Below are 20,082 nucleotides of genomic sequence, written 5' to 3' on the forward strand. Positions count from 1 at the left end.
ATAGCTCAACATGATGAAATGTTAGAATATGATCAGAATGTTGATCAGTATTAGATGAACAGTTGATTTATCGATATTGTCAACGCCTTGATATTTTTGTATGGGACTTTTAGTTCAGTAGATAAAACCGGGCTCCTGCACTTTTTGACTAATGAATTTATAATACTTCTGTTGTTGTTAATGGTTACTTCCGAAGTGTTTAAAAAATGATTTTTTTTAAATAATTTGCATTTATAACTTACCAGTCAGGCACCACCAGCACAAACAGAACAGAAAAATCATGTGAAAAATCTTCTGATCTAATAAGACGATCTGCTGAAAATACTTGAGCTGTTAATGTGGTGTGTGAATCTACACAGCGTATATGTACAGGGTCATTATGAATGAGAAATGCAGTGGTGTGCACAGACCTCCTCTGGAGCAGAGGTGAAAGTGCGATCCACACACAGACAGTATATAAGGGATCCACCCCCTCGCTTAAAAAAGTGCTTTCCTTTCCCCTTGAATCAAATCTCTTTCCGGGGGTCACCGCAATATTACCAAAAAGACACTTTACTATTAGAGATTAAAGGGCCAGGGTCTCGAAGTAGTGCGCACAACTGGATAAGATCCATAATTAATCGTAGATGTTTGGCATAATTTGGCCTTGGTTGCATTGTTTTTTAGTTTTTCATATTCAAATGTGATTAATGTTGCGTAAGTAGATAGATAGGTATTTGGCCATTGACGTAACATTTTAATTATATTTTTCTGAAATTAACAAAATGACTTGAAAAAAGATTTGTTCATTTTGATGAACGAGATTCAAAGGTCCGAGTCCGTAAAATGGTCTGAACTCTGAAGTGAAAATAAATAAAATAATAAATAAATAATAAATAAATAAGTAAATGAAAAAAAAAAGAATTAATGAAAAGGAAATAATAATTTATTTTAATTTTTTTTTACATTTCTTAATATATTTGTTTGTGTATTTATTTATTTATGTATTTGTTTTTTATTTATTTGTATATTTATTAAGTATTATGTCAGCTTTGTCATTCCATAGTTGGATGCACTCCAGACAGTGCACTTTATGGTTAATTAATACAAAATTAATTGACAATGATCAGCCGGTGAAGGACGCACGTTTTCCGTCTTTTCTCATGGCAAAGTATTTTGGGTTAAATGCAATACATTTCACATATGTATTTACTCGTTTCAATCTGACTCTATGAATTAAAAAGGTTCAATGTGACACAATAAGGTTATGCTTAACATAGTTACAAATTAGATGCAAGTTAAAATATGGCTACGGTTATACTCTTGATATGGTTACAAAATAGATGCTGCATAATAGCTTAGACCATTAATTGTACCCAGCATATGTAAAATATTACCAGAGAGAGAGAGAGAGAGAGACAGACAGACACAGACAGACAGACAGACAGACAGACAGACAGACAGAGGGCTCAAGAGCAGGTCAGCATCCAGAAAGAGACAGAAGAACGGTTACAATCTTATTTTATCATTTTCCCCGACCATGTAACTAACGGTGTGAGACATTCAAACTAACCAATCAGACAATCACAACTTCCCCCATTGTTTAAACATTGTGGCTACAGGGCAGGTCTTGGTTGCTATCAGCATGCTCCTTGTGACAGAGAGGTGGGGTGAAAAGTAAATGTCTTGAATTATTTCAAATCTTACAATACACGGTACAAAATAGGCTACAGAATGTAACACAAGAATAAAGAATGTAAATAAATAAATAATATTATTGACAAAAAAAGAATGTATCCAAAAATACTGTGTTAATTAAGTCAAAAGTGAATTTCAATGTGCATTAAGTTATAAATAGACCGTGACCCACTAAATTAAACTAACACAGAAAACACAATAACAGACATTACAATAACAACACATGAGAGTGTGAAAACATCCTGGCAGAGAATTAATGTGATGTGAACTTTGAGATGCGAGTCAAGGCCGTATGAGCTCTAACATTTATTCCAGTAGATACGGTCGTTATTTGATCATCGTTTTTTGGGGACATTTTCATACACAGCCTCCTTTTTTGATTTCTGCAATGAAAAATGTAGTCATATTAAAAAAATTAAATAAACTCAAACAAACAAAAGTAACAAAATTTGGCTTTAAATTGAAATACCTGAATATGAACTGTTTCTGTAAAATAACTTATTTGACCGGCCATAGTTTTAAGATTTGAAAATTGTAATTTATTGTATGTATGTCTAGGCCTATGTAATGTATAATCTATATTTTTATCTTGAGCATAGTCTATATTTTCTAGTGTTTCTTTCACGAATCCACAAGCCAGGCCTCTGGCCACTGATGGAACGGCGTTCTATTGCGCATGCGCGACTTTACCTGCTGCTACTCCGTGCAACTACAGCTCGCTGCATCCTGCGGTGGACATCCAACCCGGCTCACGTCAAAGTGTGACGCCAGAAGCCACGCCCACATCCAAACATGACGTCAGAAGTCACGCCCATGTCGAAATACGTAACCGAAACGGCTTTCGATTTGTTGTGCGCATGTGCAAAATGGCGCTGCTTCCTTTTGGAAATATGTTTACGGTTGTTGGCTTGCTGTCTATGGTTGTTGCCATGTCGGTAAGTAAAAATAAACTTTGGTTTGTAAACCAATCATGTTAGCGTACTGTTAACTGTCGAGCCAAAGTTTCACCTGAAATGGAATTAACAACTTAACGATAGCTGGGTTAAAACGTTTGGTCTGATTATCACTTACAATCCTTGCACAGTAACTTGCTGCCCAACTAACGTTAGTTCTACTAATTTCTAATATGTGTTCTGCAACATATCGCTCTGCCTGGAGTGTCTTCGAGTTTGACAAAATAGCTAAATATTTTATCGTTGAATATTTTCTTCTAAAGCTCAATTGCAATACTGCTGCTCCCTGGCCCATGGAAGAAGATCATCAAAACCAAGGTACTCAGACATCTATCTATCTATCTATCTATCTATCTATCTATCTATCTATCTATCTATCTATCTATCTATCTATGCTGCATCCGCGAGACCCTTCTCACTCCGTGACGTTCTACTGTATAAAGTTGATCTCTTGTTGCATTGCTAATGGTTACTGTCTGGAAGATATAACGACGTTAATCAGATTCGATGACAATCAGCGTGCTTTGCCCTTTCAGGTAATGAAATCATAATAATACCAACTATCATGTAGTAAGAAAGAACATATTGCGCTAAGAAGCCACTTTTTTTTTTTTTTTTTGTAGATTGACTTGCATGGATGAATTGTTCACCACAAAACGATCAATTTAAGCAAACAAAGTAAATATGGTCAAATTTTATATCGTGTGGACTTTAACAGACACCAGTTAAACCCAGAGCCGTTAAACATATATGTGTGAAACCTAACACCGGGTCAAACGTCAACTCACCCTGTTATTCTTGCGCACTTTCTAAATATGTCCAATAAATAAAGTGAAATAAAAGGGCACGAATAAAGGACGAGCGTCTTCAGGCACCACTTTCTCCCTGAACACGGAAGTGCCATTATAACTTAAATAAACTTAAGTTTAATGTTACTTTCTTCCGGGGCACACAAAAGGAGAGATAACATAACTTAATCAGAATGTTGACTGACAGTGACATGCGGGTTTGTAACAGTATGGTAAATAAATACGATAATTTGTATGTTTGGATGAATCACTGAACATAATTTATCAATAACCTTTTATTGTTATTGAGGAAAAATACCATACTTTTCTGCGTGCTTTTAGATTTTGATTTGTGCTAATTAATTTGCAGGAATGCAAAATGGAACTGTATATACATTTTTACACTGAGGTACAAACATTAGGCCTATAAATAGTATAAAATCATTTTTTTTGTCCTGTTTAAGGCATTTTACTCACAAAAGCTTGAATCAGACTGACTGCAACATAGTCATAAATTATCTTACCATTTTTTGTTGACAGGATGCTGAATTATCTCTGTCTTCCTTCCGGGTCTGAACTGCATTAATATTCACAGAAACGGTATGTTAAAACAACAATGTTTTATAATCCTATATTGAAATTTGTAGCTTACATTTTTTTTGGAGATAATGCATTAATTGCTTGCTCTCCGGACCTGTTTTTCTATATTTCCTGCAGATGCAGAAGATCCCAATGGCAGCAACAACAATGAACATAGATCCAGCAGCACCAGCAGAGATCAACACTATCAGAGACACTGAGACTGGAGGAACTGAAGAAGAGTGTGTGTCCAGATCTGTAATGATACAGAAAGAAGTGAACCCATCAGTATGATCAACAACAGAAGACCGAGATCAGGTCAGTAAATACACACATATATGATCAGTGCTGTGGTACCTGCACATGTGTGGCAGAGTGTGTGGATGTCCAGATGTGTGGTCTGGTTGCTGATGGGATTGTTCAGCACACAGCTGTAGGTGTTTTTATCCTGATATTCCACCTCCAGAGGTAGAGAGAGACTGATGCTGAGATCACACACACTGATGCTGGACAACACACTGATTCCTCTGTACCAGGAGAGAGTCGCATCACACACATTCAACACTGAACACACCAGTGAACAATTTGATGGTAATGAACAGTTTGAAGAGTTACTGCTGATGACAGGAACAGGCAGACTAGCTGGAAAACATGAGCGAATAAACAGAAATCTGTGTTGAACTTGTCAACAAAATTGTATTTTTGGCTCAATGTGTTGATTGAGTGTTTAGTGTGATGAAAAAATCACAGCTTCATCGGAATGTTACGAAACTTGGTGACTTTTATGGCATTATGTATGTGAACACACAAAAAAGTGTGAGGTCATGAAAAAATTGAGGTCATGATCCAAGCATGCTAAGTGGTCGTAAAAAAAATAGTCACACTTGTGGTCTTCGGTCAAAAATGACCCCCATAGGAAATGAATGGGAAATTGACAAAAACACAAAAATGCACCAATTTTTTTTTTCTTTTTTTTTTTTTAAGTACACAGCAGTAAAGGGGTGACACTCTAAAACATCAAGAGAGAAAGAAAAAAAAAAGTATATATACTGGTATATATAAAATTTATATTTAAATTTATATTTATATTTACAGTTTATATTAAACATCATTAGATCACTAAGCCATGATGACATATCAGGTGGATTGTGTTATTTCCACTCTAGCAGAATCTTCTTCATCTAGGTAAGCTTCTCTTTCTAACACAATGTTTAGGTTTGACTAATCATAATGCAAAAACTAACACTTTAAATCACTATTTCTAAAAAATATATATCTAAAACTTGATAAGAAATATTTTTTGAGATTGTTTAAATATATATTCAAATCCACCAAAAAAAAAAAAAGTTAATGTGTCCATAAACAGCTGGGGAATTCACATGCCCTCTCCATAGAGAGCTGTGCATGCCATCTAGTGGTTACACCATGGTTCTACGCTTTCTCTCCATACTCTCACCAAATGGTGCTAATCTGCTTCAAACATTTTTTTTTGAAGGCCTAGACTAAAATACTGCATTAAAAAAAACAAAAAAACATAATATATATATATTTTATTATTTGCAATGGCAATAATAGACCATACATATTAATAAATTCAATAAAATTCTCTCAAAATACAAAATTAAAAAGAAACAATATTATAGAACAAAAATAAATTGCATTGGTTTTACTGGGATGGAGGAAGTTAAATTTTTAGGTGTCCGGTCACTTCTGACCGGGAGGGCCCAGGATGTGACTCCGAAACGAAGACCGTCAGAGGGTTAAGAAACATTTCCTGAGCCAGTTTTAAAGATATAGAGAAGTTAATTCATGATTTTATTTAATCTCGTCCGGATTATTGCAACGCCCTGTTTTCTATTTTAAATCAACAAACTTTATCACAACTTCCATTAATACAAAGTGCCGCTGCCAGATTACTGACGCAAACTAGTTATTTTATTCATATCTGGTTTAAGTCCAGTTTCAAGTCCAGTTTAAGCTTCACTACATTGGTTACTAATTCATTTTAGGATTGTTTTTAAGATATTGATTGACATATGCTTACAATGAAAAGTCAAATGAGCCCCATCTGTGAATCTTCAAAAACTGTTACGATTGTAAAGACAAAATACGTAAGCAATATAACTGTTAAGTTAACATGAGTTTAGAGTAAAAAATCACTAAATCGTTTTATCTAATTGTATAACTTTCTTTCCATGACACTGTAACTCCTTAAACCCTTAAAATTACTATAAAAAATATTTGAACAGTTACATTAATCCCTCCAAAAATTGCGTTGACACAAGTACTTCACCTTAACCTTGAGTTTGGCTTAATAAAGAATAAGGAAAAGTGTTATATTTAAATATTTTTTTGTTATCAATATTACACCACAAATGCTGTTGATTTGAATATATTTTGTATAGAATATTAATTTCATAAAACAAGAATATTTGAAGGTCAGGACAAATGATCTCTACTCACCATAGACAGAAACACTGAATGTTTTTGATGATTGTTTCGCTCCACTTATCTCTAGTGTATAAACTCCAGCATGTTCAGTTGTGGTGTGTGTGAGGGTCAGAGATCCAGTTTGATCGTCCAGCTTCAGTCTGTCTCTGAATATCTCATCAAGATTAGGTACATCATTTGTAGAGATTTGCTTTTTATCAATCATTTTAGCTATGAGAGCCTTTTCAGCTCCAAATTTCCACAATATGTAGTCGTCTTCACATATTTGAGTATCAGAGTTTAGAGTAACAGAATCTCCCTCCATCACCGACACTGACTCACCAAACACACCTGATGAACACAAATATTTTACACAGATTAAGTCTCGTTATGGTTTACAAAGCCGGAAATCAGCTGTAGTTTGTAAATAACTTACTAAAGAAAGGTGAGAAAAATGAACATAATATTAATGGGGTGATTACAACATGGAAAGTCAGACGGTTACAAACCCAATTTGTAACTTACCAGTCAGACGGCACCAGCACAAACAGAACAAAGCAAGTGTGTGAAACATTTTCACTTTGTGACACTATCAGCTCATCTGTCAAACTCATCAGTCAAACTGAAACCTGCAGAGATGTGGTTTGGTCTGCTTGTTGGTGGGCATTTATTAGGTACAATTAGAATAATTTTTTGTACATTTTCCTAAATGTCATGCTGAATTACAGCTTTTTGATTGGAGATTTAAATGTTTTTTTAATTCACTTCAAATTCATAAATCAAAATGAAATCAATTATCAATTAATGTGTATGGATTTAACAATTAATACCATCTGCAAACATATGTTGTGGTACTAGCTGCTCATCTTAGTCAAACTGAAACCTGCTGTGGTCGGTTTTCTACAGAAATGAGGTTTGATCTGGGCAAACATCTTTTAGGTCAGCCCGTGTATTTGTGTTTAGTTGGTAGGTGAAGTGTTTCTTCCGGTCCTGCTTTTAATTAACTTAACAGTTGATTCCCTCACAAAACAGCTTTAAAGTAAAAAAAAAAAAAAAACTGATTCCATAAAAAACATAACAAGATTGACAGCTAAGCAATAGACGTAAATTGCAGGCGGGACGGTTGGGACATGTCCCCAGCACTTTTTAAAACATCTTGTGGTACAGATGTATCTAATATAAAGTAAATCTCTAGTTGAGTAGCAGACTATTATCAGGAGTCAAGACAGGATTCAGTTGCAGGCTCAAACAACAATTTATTGACTGAATAAGAGGCCAAAATTAGGGGCCTGTTATTGGCCAGGATCCCAGGGTTACACCCCTATTTTTTTTTTTCTAAGGACATCCTTGGATTTTTAATTACCACTGAGAGTCAGGACCTCAGTTCTTGTTACGGTATAGTGTCCCCATCACTATATTAGTTTTTTTGGACCCACACAGACCACAGGATGAGCCAGGCTCAACCCTGTTTAGCTTCAGTGGGCAATAGGGTGATATGGCTGCTCTGGCCCTTTGTTTAAAAAAAAAAAAAAAAACTCCATGAATTTTGCAGAAGAACATTGTTTTGGTTGTGCTTGGGCTCTGCGTGACTGTGAGGGTGAATATGATTATCGCGTTCTGGAGGACACCGTGATACGGCCGAAAAGTGTGTTAGGAAAAACCAGGCTTGGACAGCGATGATGAGAAATAACAACACAGGTTTATTTATTAGAAGTGCAGGTAATGGTTAAGGGGGTAATTAAATGATTTTTCTTGGATGCAGAACAATAACCAGAGTTGTACTGTGTTGCAGGTAACGTTGGAGATTGTGGATTCGTGGGTGGCGAATGTGGAGAGCACACACTTCCAGGGATGGTCCAAACAGGTGAGTATACAGGTTCAGGTCTTGAGTGGCGTACAAGAGAGATTGTGAGTTTGACTGTGATTCTCATCTCTGTTAATACGTGTTTATTTGATTGATTGACTACAACTTGGATTCTGATTTGGGTTGTGTTCGCCATATATATATATATCTTGTGTACATATAATTGTATATACTTCTATATAGTTTTCATCAACTTAAAGGTAGGGTAGGCAATTTTCAGAGAGCATACGATCCCACACTCCCTTCAGAGCATCTTCAAAGCCAAGAAACGCATATATAAATCAATAATAATGATTAACATAAAGAGCCCTGACTTGTATCACCTGACTGCTGTGCTGTATTAAGTCCAGAGTCAACGCAGCCGTCTACAAGGACATTTTAAAGCACTTCATGCTTCCTTCAGCAGACAAGCTTCATGGAGATGCTGACTTCATTTTCCAGCAGGACTTGGGACCTGCCCACACTGCCAAAAGAACCAAAACCTGGTTAAATGACCATGGGATTACTGTGATTGATTGGCCAGCAAACTCGCCTGACCTGAGCCCCATAGAGAATCTATAGGGCATTGCCTAGAGAAAGATGAGGGACATGAGACCGAACAATGCAGAAGAGCTGAAGGCCTCTATTGAAGCATCCTGGTCTTCCATAACACCTCCGCAGTGGCACAGGTTGATAGCATTTTTTTTATTGATTTCATGTAATATTAAAATTTTCTGAGATTTTGAATTTGGGGTTTTCATAAGTTGTAAGCCATAATCATTAAAATTATAACAAATAAAGGCATTAAATATCTCACTTTGCATGGAATGAGTCTATATAATATATTAGTTTCACATTTTAAGTCGAATTACTGAAATAAATGAATTTTTGCACGATATTTGATATGTGGCAGCCGGCGGACCCGGAGGTGGTTGGTGGATTTCCAGCGGGAGACAGCTGTGGGTGCTCTGTGCGGACGAGTGTTCGGGCACCAGCACCGGAGGACCCGGAGGGTGCGGCTCCGCGTGCCAGCGTCGACCGGGCTGCGGTGGGGGTTGCGCCCACGGATGACCCGGCAGACTGCTGGAGCAACCTGGCCCAGAGTTGCGCCCTTCTTTTCGCGGATTCTTCTGTCGACGAGGCGGAGGAGGCCATACTGGAGACGGATTTAAAATCACTGTGTGCGCAAGGATCCAGAGGCGCTCCTAACCGTAAGACTGACTATACCAGAGTATAGTCAATACAACTCATAAAGTCAAGTATAAGCGAACAAACAGGGACACTATTGACAATATAAATACCATATAAAAACTTTGCAGTCACAAGCAATAATAAAGCAGAGTCACAATAATTTGAAGCCTGTATCCAAAATGTGATGAAACATGCATAACTAAATATTAATGTTAATTGGTTAAACCCATCTTGGGTTAAATTTTAGATGGGTTAAACCCATCTAAAGCCCGCCCCACTCCCTCTGCCCCCTGGTTATCTGATGTTCTCCGTGAACATCGTGCTAAACTCAGGGGTGCAGAGAGGAAGTGGCGCAAATCCAAAGATCATTCTGACCTTGATCTTTATCAATCCCTCCTCTCTTCCTTCTCAGCTAACATATCTACTGCTAAAATTACTTACTATCACAACAAAATTAACAATTCTTCTGACTCTCGCATGCTTTTCAAAACCTTCTCCTCCCTTCTTAACCCTCCTCCTCCTCCTCCTTCATCTACCCAAACAGCTGATGATTTTGCCTCATTCTTCATAAACAAAACTACCACCATCAGCGGCCAATTTACCAATCCACAAACTAACACACACATTTTACCAGCTAACACACACATTCTACCTTCCTTCTCCTTGCTTTCAGAGACAGAAGTCTCCAAACTCCTTCTTTCCAATCGCCCTACTACCTGTCCGCTTGATCCCATTCCCACTAACCTACTTCAAGCTATTTCTTCCTCGGTTATACCCACACTCACACACATCATAAACACATCTCTTCACACTGGTACATTTCCCACAGCATTCAAGCAGGCTCGGGTAACCCCACTGCTTAAGAAACCTCCTTTCTTACGCAGAACAACCTCTTGGACAGCAATCAGTCTGGCTTCAAAAGAGGACACTCGACTGAGACTGCTCTGCTCTCAGTAATTGAAGCTCTGAGATTGGCAAGAGCTGCTTCCAAGTCCTCAGTTCTCATCCTGCTGGATCTGTCTGCTGCCTTTGACACAGTTAACCACCAGATCCTCCTGTCAATCCTAAAGATGAAGGGAATCTCGGGAACTGCACTCCAGTGGTTCAAGTCTTATCTCTCGGGTAGGTCCTTTAGGGTGTCGTGGAGGGGTGAGGTGTCTAAGTCCCAACATCTAGCTACTGGTGTGCCTCAGGGCTCAGTGCTTGGACCACTTCTCTTCTCCATCTACATGACATCACTAGGATCTGTGATTCAGAAACATGGCTTTTCCTACCACTGCTACGCTGATGACACACAACTCTACCTCTCATTCCAGCCTGATGATCCGACGGTAGCCGCTCGCATCTCAGCCTGCCTGACAGACATTTCTGGCTGGATGAAGGACCACCACCTTCAACTAAACCTTGCGAAGACAGAGCTACTTGTAATCCCGGCTAACCCAGCACTTCATCACAACTTCACCATTCAGCTAGGCTCGTCATCCATAACTCCATCAAGATCAGCCAGGAACCTTGGAGTTGTAATTGACGACCAATTGAATTTCACAGATCACATTACTAGCACTGCCCGGTCATGCAGATTTGCCTTGTACAACATCAGAAGGATCAGGCCCTTCCTATCAGAGCATGCTACACAACTGCTTGTTCAGGCGCTTGTTCTATCCAGACTGGACTATTGTAATGCTCTCCTGGCTGGTCTCCCAGCTTGCACTGTCAAACCTCTGCAACTGATCCAGAATGCTGCAGCTAGAGTGGTCTTCAACGAGCCGAAGAGAGCACACGTCACTCCTCTCCTAACAAAATTGCACTGGTTGCCGATTGCCGCTCGCATCAAATTCAAGTCACTGACGTTTGCCTACAGAACAACCACTGGCACTGCTCCCTCATACCTGAACTCATTACTTCAGACTTATGTGCCATCCAGAAACTTGCGCTCTGCAAGCGAGCGCCGTCTTGTGGTGCCATCTCAAAGAGGCACAAAATCTCTTTCTCGGACCTTTACCATGACTGTTCCCTACTGGTGGAATGATCTGCCTAACTCAGCCAGAGCCGCTGAGTCCGTACCCATTTTTAAGAAATTGCTGAAGACATATCTTTTTCGGCAGCATTTAATCCAGTAATACTAACACACTCCTCTCTATTCTAACCAAAAAAAAATAAAAAATACTGTACGTTGGATTGTACTGTGAAGGGTCATAGCACTTACATACTGTTGGTCTACTGCTAGTTTAATTGCTTCTATTGTTTCTCATTTGTAAGTCGCTTTGGATAAAAGCGTCTGCTAAATGAATAAATGTAAAATGTAATGTAATCTTTAAGTCCGGGAATACCACAGACGTTAGTATCTATCGACCAATAAGTCTAGTTCCGGTAATGTCAAAAATACTAGAACAAATAGTTTCAGAACAGCTAACTCTATTTAGAAATACATCAGTATATATACCCCCAACAGTGTGGTTTCAGACTGAACCATTCCCCTGAATCAGCCAACTGCACATTATTGGAAAATATTGTGCAGCCGCTTGATAAAGGAAACATCGAACTTAAAGAGGGCATTCGATACAGTAAACCATAGCCGTCTTATCTCAAAACTGTCATCCTATAACACGTCACACCAGGCATTATCATGGTTCGAGTCATACTTAAAAGGTCGAGAACAATGTGTAGTTATTGATCATGTAAAATCTGCCCCATGTAAAATTAAGACCGGAATCCCTCAGGGAACCATACTGGGGCCTGTTCTCTTCAGCCTGTATGTGAACGAGCTGCCTGAAGTGTGTCCTGAAGTTGGCCTTCAAATGTATGCCGAGTGTTTAATTGGCTAAACAAATCCTGTTTAACACTTAATCTGAGGAAAAATAAATCTATATGTTTTTCTATAACAAGAACTCGGACAATAAATTACCTTAACATTAAAATGAATTTGCGAACTCATCGATCAGGTAGAACAAGAAAAATATTTAGGAGTGATTTTAGATTCTCAGCTAAATTTTAAAAGTCATATTAAAAACATCTCAAGAAAAATGAAGGCCAGTATGAACTGTTTCAGAATGATTAGGAGCATTACATTTGAATGTGCTCATGTCTTTCTGAACACTATGATCCTGTCCCACCTGTCGTACTGCACCACTGTTTGGTCCCAGACTAGCCAAACTACCCTAAAGCCTATTGAGAGGCTTTATAACCGTGCCTTAACATTTTTAGATAAAAAGCCCATTCGATTCCATCACCGTTACATTTTAAGTAAACATAAAATGTTTGGAGCCCTCCAGATCAACAAGAGCTGCCACATGTGGAAACTGTAAAGTTCCATTTTGTAAAACATATTTTGCTCAAAATGTTGTTGTTTTTTCTGTGAAAGGAGCCAATCTGTGGAACTGACTTCCTACAAATATAAAGACTCTGACCTGTCCACTTTCCAAAAACGAACAAAAGCCTGGTTTATACAGCAGCAGCAGTGTGATCATGGCACATGTAGATGTATAGCTGTGTGCATCTGTGTGAGTTAGAGTGAATGTTTATTTACTACACTTATTTTTATTGGTGCTAACTGGTTTCTGGACATTTTTTGTATTCACTGTAAAAAAATGTTACTCCTTTATTATCTTAACTTATAAAAGCCCTTCTAGGGACATGTGTTGCGAATTAGCCATGGCTATAAACACTGTGATACAGGCATTGTTCTTTATGTAATAATCTGTTCTTTTTGTATCTGTCCCTATTCAAATAAACAACAAATAAAACGTATATATACAGGTGAATATTTTTTTATTTGTTGTATAGACATTACATATAAAAACATTTATACCACTTAACTTTGTGATTGCTATCAGGATGTTTCGACCAGCCAAAAAAAAAAATAGTTATGGAACAAGGGATGTAGGAGGCAAGGTGCCATTTATTTCCTATATTCCTTTTTTTTTTCATGCTGTTTTGATTTAGGGAGTTTGGAAAGTTGAGATTTATTGTCATTTCTTTACTTTTTTCCAGTAAATTAGAGATAAAAAGTTAGTTAGTTTTTGTTGACCTTGTCCTCTCCTGGAGTTGCATAGGAAAAATGATTCCTATTGACTGATGATCATAATATTTTTTTCTTCACTTGCAATTATTTATGCTTCTTTCATTCTTGCAGCACATTTATCAGCATCTCATCAGAGACTCGTCTGTTTCTTCTGAGTTCAGTGCAGAAGTATCCAAAGTGTGGAATAAAATCATTGAATATTGTTTCTGCTGCCGGTTTTCCAGATTTGTCCTTGTTTGCATATGCTTGACTCTTGAGCACACCTGCTAAAGTAGTCAATGACAACAAAGTATGTATTGTTACAGTCCTGACTAGCTTCTATTTCCTCATTTGTGTTTTCCTGTTGCCTAGGGGCATTGATCTTGTTTTGTGTGTGCTCTCTTTGTGTGTTTGCAGGGTAGAGTCAAGCTGTGGTTGTGGGCGATGAATGGACTGATAAAAAGTTCCTTCTTCCTCAGTGTGGTTGTCAATTGTAGCCTTTCCAACACCAGGAGTTTGAGTATTCATTTGTTTAGTATTTTTTTCTGTTTTGTTGTTTGCTTGATCAATTTATGCATTACCTTAATAAAATCTACTTTTTGGTTAATTTAATTTGTTTGTGGCCTCGCCGTTTGTTATATTCCCTGAGTCAGGTTGATTTGTAAAGGTACTCAGTACTCAATCATCTTTATTCCTCTTCAAGTGAAGATAGAAATGAGTTCAAGAGGTGAAGTAGTAATGCTTCTCATTGGAGCACTATCATGGGATACATGCTTTTATCTTTGGGTAACATGACCATCTGACCATCAACAACCTCTTTCTAATGTACATTTTTATGTATTTTTAATTAGTTAGTTAGTGTGCGGACTCAGAGTGATATTTATGGAATCTTGTTTCCATCATGAAATAAATATGATAATAAAGGTAAGTCTGATATTTTCTTGCATTGCAAGTTTATTTCAAGCTTGCAATTGCGTGAAAAAAAAAAATCTGAATTGTGATATTTTTTTGTTTTTTCCTTGGCGAAACAAGCTTCCATAGATATTTCTATAGCCATGACATTAATACAGAAGCGTATTGCAGTCAGTTGCAATGTTTATTGTGTAGTTACAACCAGAAGGTGCTTATGGGACAAAAGTATTTTATCTTAACTCAGATGTAGGATAAGTCTGCTTTCACGTTACTCATGTTACATTACATTGTTTTATTTTTTTTTTCAAATAACTAAAATAATAAACTATCATTTAAACTTAACATGCTCTTTAAATTCTTTTTAAATAATAACAAGTATTTGGCTAAACCAATGCCTTAAGTACATTTAGGCTATAGCCTACGATATTTTACAAACTGTTGACTGCGAAAACCCGTTTTGCATATGCAAATTAGAACGTTCACTGCGTCATCGCTTTACATTCCATTCATGCCGTCAGGTTAGTTTCACTTGCAAGTACTAGTTTAACAAGTAGCCTGCGCCCTTAAAGCAGCACACTTTTATGGATCAGAATAGCCATTCAATTTATATGGGGAAAATGCCGCTTCTTTTTAATTTGCTGTTGGTGATCTTAATTTTACTCGACCACGGTAAGATTAAGATTTGTTATAATCTATTTTCTGGTGTATTGATTTATGTGACCGCATATCTATATTAGGCTTGAGATTATGTCATGGTGACAAAAGCCTAACACTGTCACATAATTCACAAAGAAATCAACCAACATCAGTTTTAGTGGCGTGAAAATAGGGTCCTTGTAAATGACTAGATATAAAAACTTAGCATGGCATCAAACCGTCAGTAAATGTTTGTATTATTTTGCATCAGTGCATGCCATAAACTGATTAAATGGAGTTTGAATGTGATGTAAATCGCTTTGGACAAAAGTTTCTGCCGAATTAATAAAATCTGATGTAGTCTAAACTTATTTACGTGGGAGATTCAAACAGTAAGAAAGCAATATTTAGTAGGATCATCACGGCAGTCTGTAATATCCGTGTCTTGATGTGGTGACGGGGATATTAAGTATTTTTATGGGAAATATTATTTATTATGAGCCTATACAAATTTAATTCCCGCACATATAGGGAAAGGGGGCAAAAAAATAACTTGGATGTAAATTATGTTGTGCAAGATCATGTATAAGTTGTGATCAAAAGTTTACATACCTCTTGTAGAATCTGCAAAATTTTAATTATTTTACCAACATAAGAGAGATCATACAAAATGCATGTTATTTTTTTATTTAGTATTGTCCTGAATAAGATATTTTACATCAATGATGTATAGTCCACAAGATCCCACAAGAAAAAAAGGGTAACACTTTACAATAAGGGTGTACTAATAAGCATTAATTCATGCTTAACTAATGCACAGATAATACTGAATTAATGTATTACTAATGATTATAAGCTATTCATTAACGATTGCCTCATTAGCAACTAATGAAGAGTCTGTCTGGTTAATATATTAGTTCATATATGAATTGTTATTAATTAAATGTGTAAGTGTGTATTAATTCCATAATCACTTATTTTATTAACTAATAGTGTTCATTAATTTGTTAATTCCCACAATGAGCCAAAGCCTTATATTTCAACTTCCAGATAATACAGGTAAACAAATATGCATTAATACATTATTAATTACGGCATTAGTAGTGTGTCAATTACTACAATGTTTTTGGAAACCAGTGTTTAATAAACCGCTTTTATAAACTCTAGTGATGGTAATTAATGATTAATTAATCATTAGCTAACAATCATTATGTTGTGACTTTACTTGTTGAGGCACATCATTATTAACTCATCATCTAGTAATTGTTGTACTCCAATCTACTAATGCTGTAATTAATAATGTATTAATGCATATTAGGCTCATTGTGGTAATTAACAAATTAATGAACACTATTAGTTAATAAAATAAGTGATTATGGAATTAATCCACAATTACATATTTAATTAATAACAATTCATATATGAACTAATATATTAACCAGACTCTTCATTAGTTGCTAATGAGGCAATCATTAATGAATAGCTTAGATAATCATTAGTAATACATTAATTCAGTATTATCTGTGCATTAGTTAAAGGTGCCATGTGTAAAAATTGAGATAAAAATATCCCCAAAATGAGCTACATACTTCAAAAGAATGAGAAGAAATAAGGGCGATGATGTCATTTAAAAAAATTCAAGTTATAGTGCTGCAGAGATATCAACCTTAATTAGCATTAGCATTACTAGCCACGGCCCGACAGGTGTCGTAATACCAGTTTCGGCCATGGGAGGCGGTATGCGGACAACATAACCACCAGCCAACCTGCAATACACAAATAACTCGCACGGCTTGTGGGTGTACTTGAACCTGATGTCAATCGTGTGGAAAGTACAGCCCACTACTTCATTTCAATAGGCCCTATGCACAGCTTCACTACTTCCTGAACTTAAGCAGGGTCCTTTGTTTCCTGTCTGCCAGGATTGGCCAAACTGATTAATCCAGGTGTGTCTGATTATTGTTGTTGGTCAGACACACCTGGATTTATCAGTTTGGCCAATCCTGGCAGACAGGAAACAAAGGATCCTGCTTAAGTTCAGGAAGTAGTGAAGCTGTGCATAGAGCCTATTCAGGGAAGAGAGCGGAAGGATGGCTGAAGGATGATAGCGCGGTGGACGGCGAGCGCACTGCAGCGCATAGCCCTGTTTTACAACGTTCAGCACCCATTCTGACACGCCCGGGATCGCTCCCCATGCTTTCGCACGCATAGCTTGGGGCAGAATGGTCTCCGTGTTCTGACCGCCGCACTGCGCGGGTTCGAGAAACTGAAACGGAGGTATCAACGCGGCGCGCGCGCCCTCGTTGTCTGAAGAGTGCTGCTCGCTGATGACAGCAGCCGCTGTTTCACATTCAGTGACTCGGTCGCTAAGGACGGAGAACAATTTGTGGCGCGAACAGGTCATTTGTAGCCTACTGTATCTTTCAACAGTGTTCGTGGTTTTTTTTAGGCTACTATGTTAGAGATGATCGGTTCACGTGCGCTGTCTGATGTTGACCACTGATGTTGACAGAATGCTGTCTGTCAAATTAATTTAATTCAAACAATGTGTATATACAACTCAAAATGTAATATGAACAAAACGAAAATGAACATATTCACTGGTAAAGGTGAAGGGGAGTAGCTTGAAGATGTCATGTTTCGATTCTGACTCCTGTATAAGTTCACTGCAAAAGAGAATGTTGTTTGCTGGGTTTACAGCTGCAAAGACGACAATTATACAGAATTGGTTTACCCCGCACATGTGTGCAAAAACATATTGGATTCATAGTCTCCATAAAATAGTGACTTGTGAATGTACAACAGCACGAATTAACAAGGCTAAACCTAGAACCATTGATGAATGGCATGTTTTTCTTCCAACATATTGGACTATATAAAGGAATGACTATATAAAGGTGTTTTTTTTTTATATTTTTTTATATTATATATTTTTTTATTACTTTTTTTTTTTACATATATATTTTTTTTTTCCTCTCTCATATTGTTAAATTATGGATAATATGTCTGTTGCTCCCCCTTCCCTGTCTGTTTTTTTGAATGTATGTTTTTTTTAAAGACAATAAAAAGTTGATCACAAAACAAAAAAGATGTCACAAAATCACTTGACATCACCCAACGTTCCTCTGGAGGCAAAACGTCCTCTATTAGGCTTCGGCTATGGCTCTAGTGTTGTTGTGAACTGAAGGTAGGGGCGGAGCATAGAGACTATGCTGTTTCTCGTCTGTTACTCTAGAGTAGACCAATTCACTTTATGGAGGTATTACTGCCCCCATCTGGTATGGAATGTGGAGTATGACTTTATTTTGTTTGCCAGACATTACACATGGCACCTTTAATGCGTATTAGTGCACCCTTATTGTAAAGTGTTACCAAAAAAATAAAAAAAATAAAAAAATACCCCTTTCAAAAGTTTACATATTGTTTGTTAATACTGTGTGTGTCGACCTGGGGGCTGTTCCATAAAACAAGATTAGAATACAAGCCAGACTTATTTTGGTTAGTCAGACTTATTGTCGGTTGATTCTGTTTCATAAAGAAAACTTAAAATAGTTCAAACTCAGTTACCCTGGCAACTTATGCTGGGAAACTAGCTTGGTCCAGGGCAGGCTAACTGTCAGGCTAAGCCTCAGTTGTTACACAGATCCTCTAACACTGACCAATAGGAACACAATTACTGACAATCTCTCATACCATTATTTGACTTTATTAACCACTATAAGTCCAAAAATAAATATACAGTAAAGAAAATCAACTTAAATAAGGCTACAATGATAAATTAGACAACATAGACCATATATTTGTCGGGGTTTATATACATATAAAAATATATATATATATATATATACATATATATCCTACAGGTTTTCTTTTCTTACTGGCTGAATGTTTTGTGATTTAATTAGATAGTTTTAAAATGAAACAGAACATTTAAAATAAATAATTACAAAAGCACAGTATACATTTAAACTGGTAAGATGAATCTGAGCTTAGTAATTGCTATATTAACCTACACTTGATTTACCCCATTACAATAGTCCCTTTACAGTTATTTATATCATAAAAATACACTAAATTGTAGGTTTAAAATTCTAAATAAGGCACATCTAATGTCCAACAACCAATATTTTAGCATTTATATTTTATGTACTTTATTATGTCTTTCAATTCAAATACATTTCACAATTATACAAATGGACAGTCCCTTTAAGACATAATATTTCCCCCCAATAAAACGTATTTTTCCTTCTACTTTTTTCTTTTGTGATAATACCCACCAACACATAAAAACAATTAGAACAACAACCATTAAGTACATAGCCACTTTTACATATGAAAAAAATGGAAACAATCAAACTTTCACATATTTATATCAAACTCTTATAATGACACATAATTCATAATAAGTTATTAAAGTAATATTATTTAAATATCAACAATTAAATAAGTAAATAAATAAAATAACAAATAACTAGAATTAAGGGAGGGAAGGTTATTTAGTTATACGCTAATGTATTCCTTTATTTTATGGAATATTATTTGATTTTAGAGTTGCACATATCTTTTTAAAATGTATACTTTTGCTCTTAATGTCATGTTATCCTCTCCATAATGCACTGTATAAACTAAATCTAACCAAACCTTCTTGCTTTCTCCAAAAAAAAAAAAAGATTGCTTTAAAAGCTGTAATTCCTAGCATTCTAATTAAATAAGTATAAGTAATCTTTTTTTAAGTAGCTTAGGTCCTAAACCCAAAACTACATTTTGTATCTTTATTATATGTGGTTTCTTAAAAAAAATACAATTCCCTGAATTAGGCCTATACTTCTGTTTAATTGTTTTATTATAGGCCTAAGTATAAAATGAGTGTAATGAGATATAAGTTCACTGCAACTGATACAACATCCTTAAGATAAATTATTATAATCAGAAGATATTTCTGGTGTTATAAAATATCGCATAGCCTATTAATTTTCCAAGTAAAATGTATATTAGTCAGAATTATTGCGCTCCTATTTGGCGCGCATGCGCGCAGCAGCGCTCGTTCAATGTGAAGTTTACAGCAAAATTGAA

At 36.4% G+C, this 20,082-nt stretch overlaps 1 protein-coding gene across 3 annotated transcripts in view; it reads right to left on the reverse strand.

The window, feature by feature from the left end:
- LOC306987861 (uncharacterized protein) overlaps nucleotides 1-20,082 on the reverse strand; it is a 434,965-nt gene that overhangs the window by 212,898 nt on the left and 201,985 nt on the right. The gene's annotated exons all lie outside the window — the stretch shown is intronic.

Source organism: Phoxinus phoxinus (assembly GCF_949152265.1).
Source record: "Phoxinus phoxinus genome assembly, chromosome: 20".
Taxonomy (NCBI): Eukaryota; Metazoa; Chordata; class Actinopteri; order Cypriniformes; family Leuciscidae; genus Phoxinus; species Phoxinus phoxinus.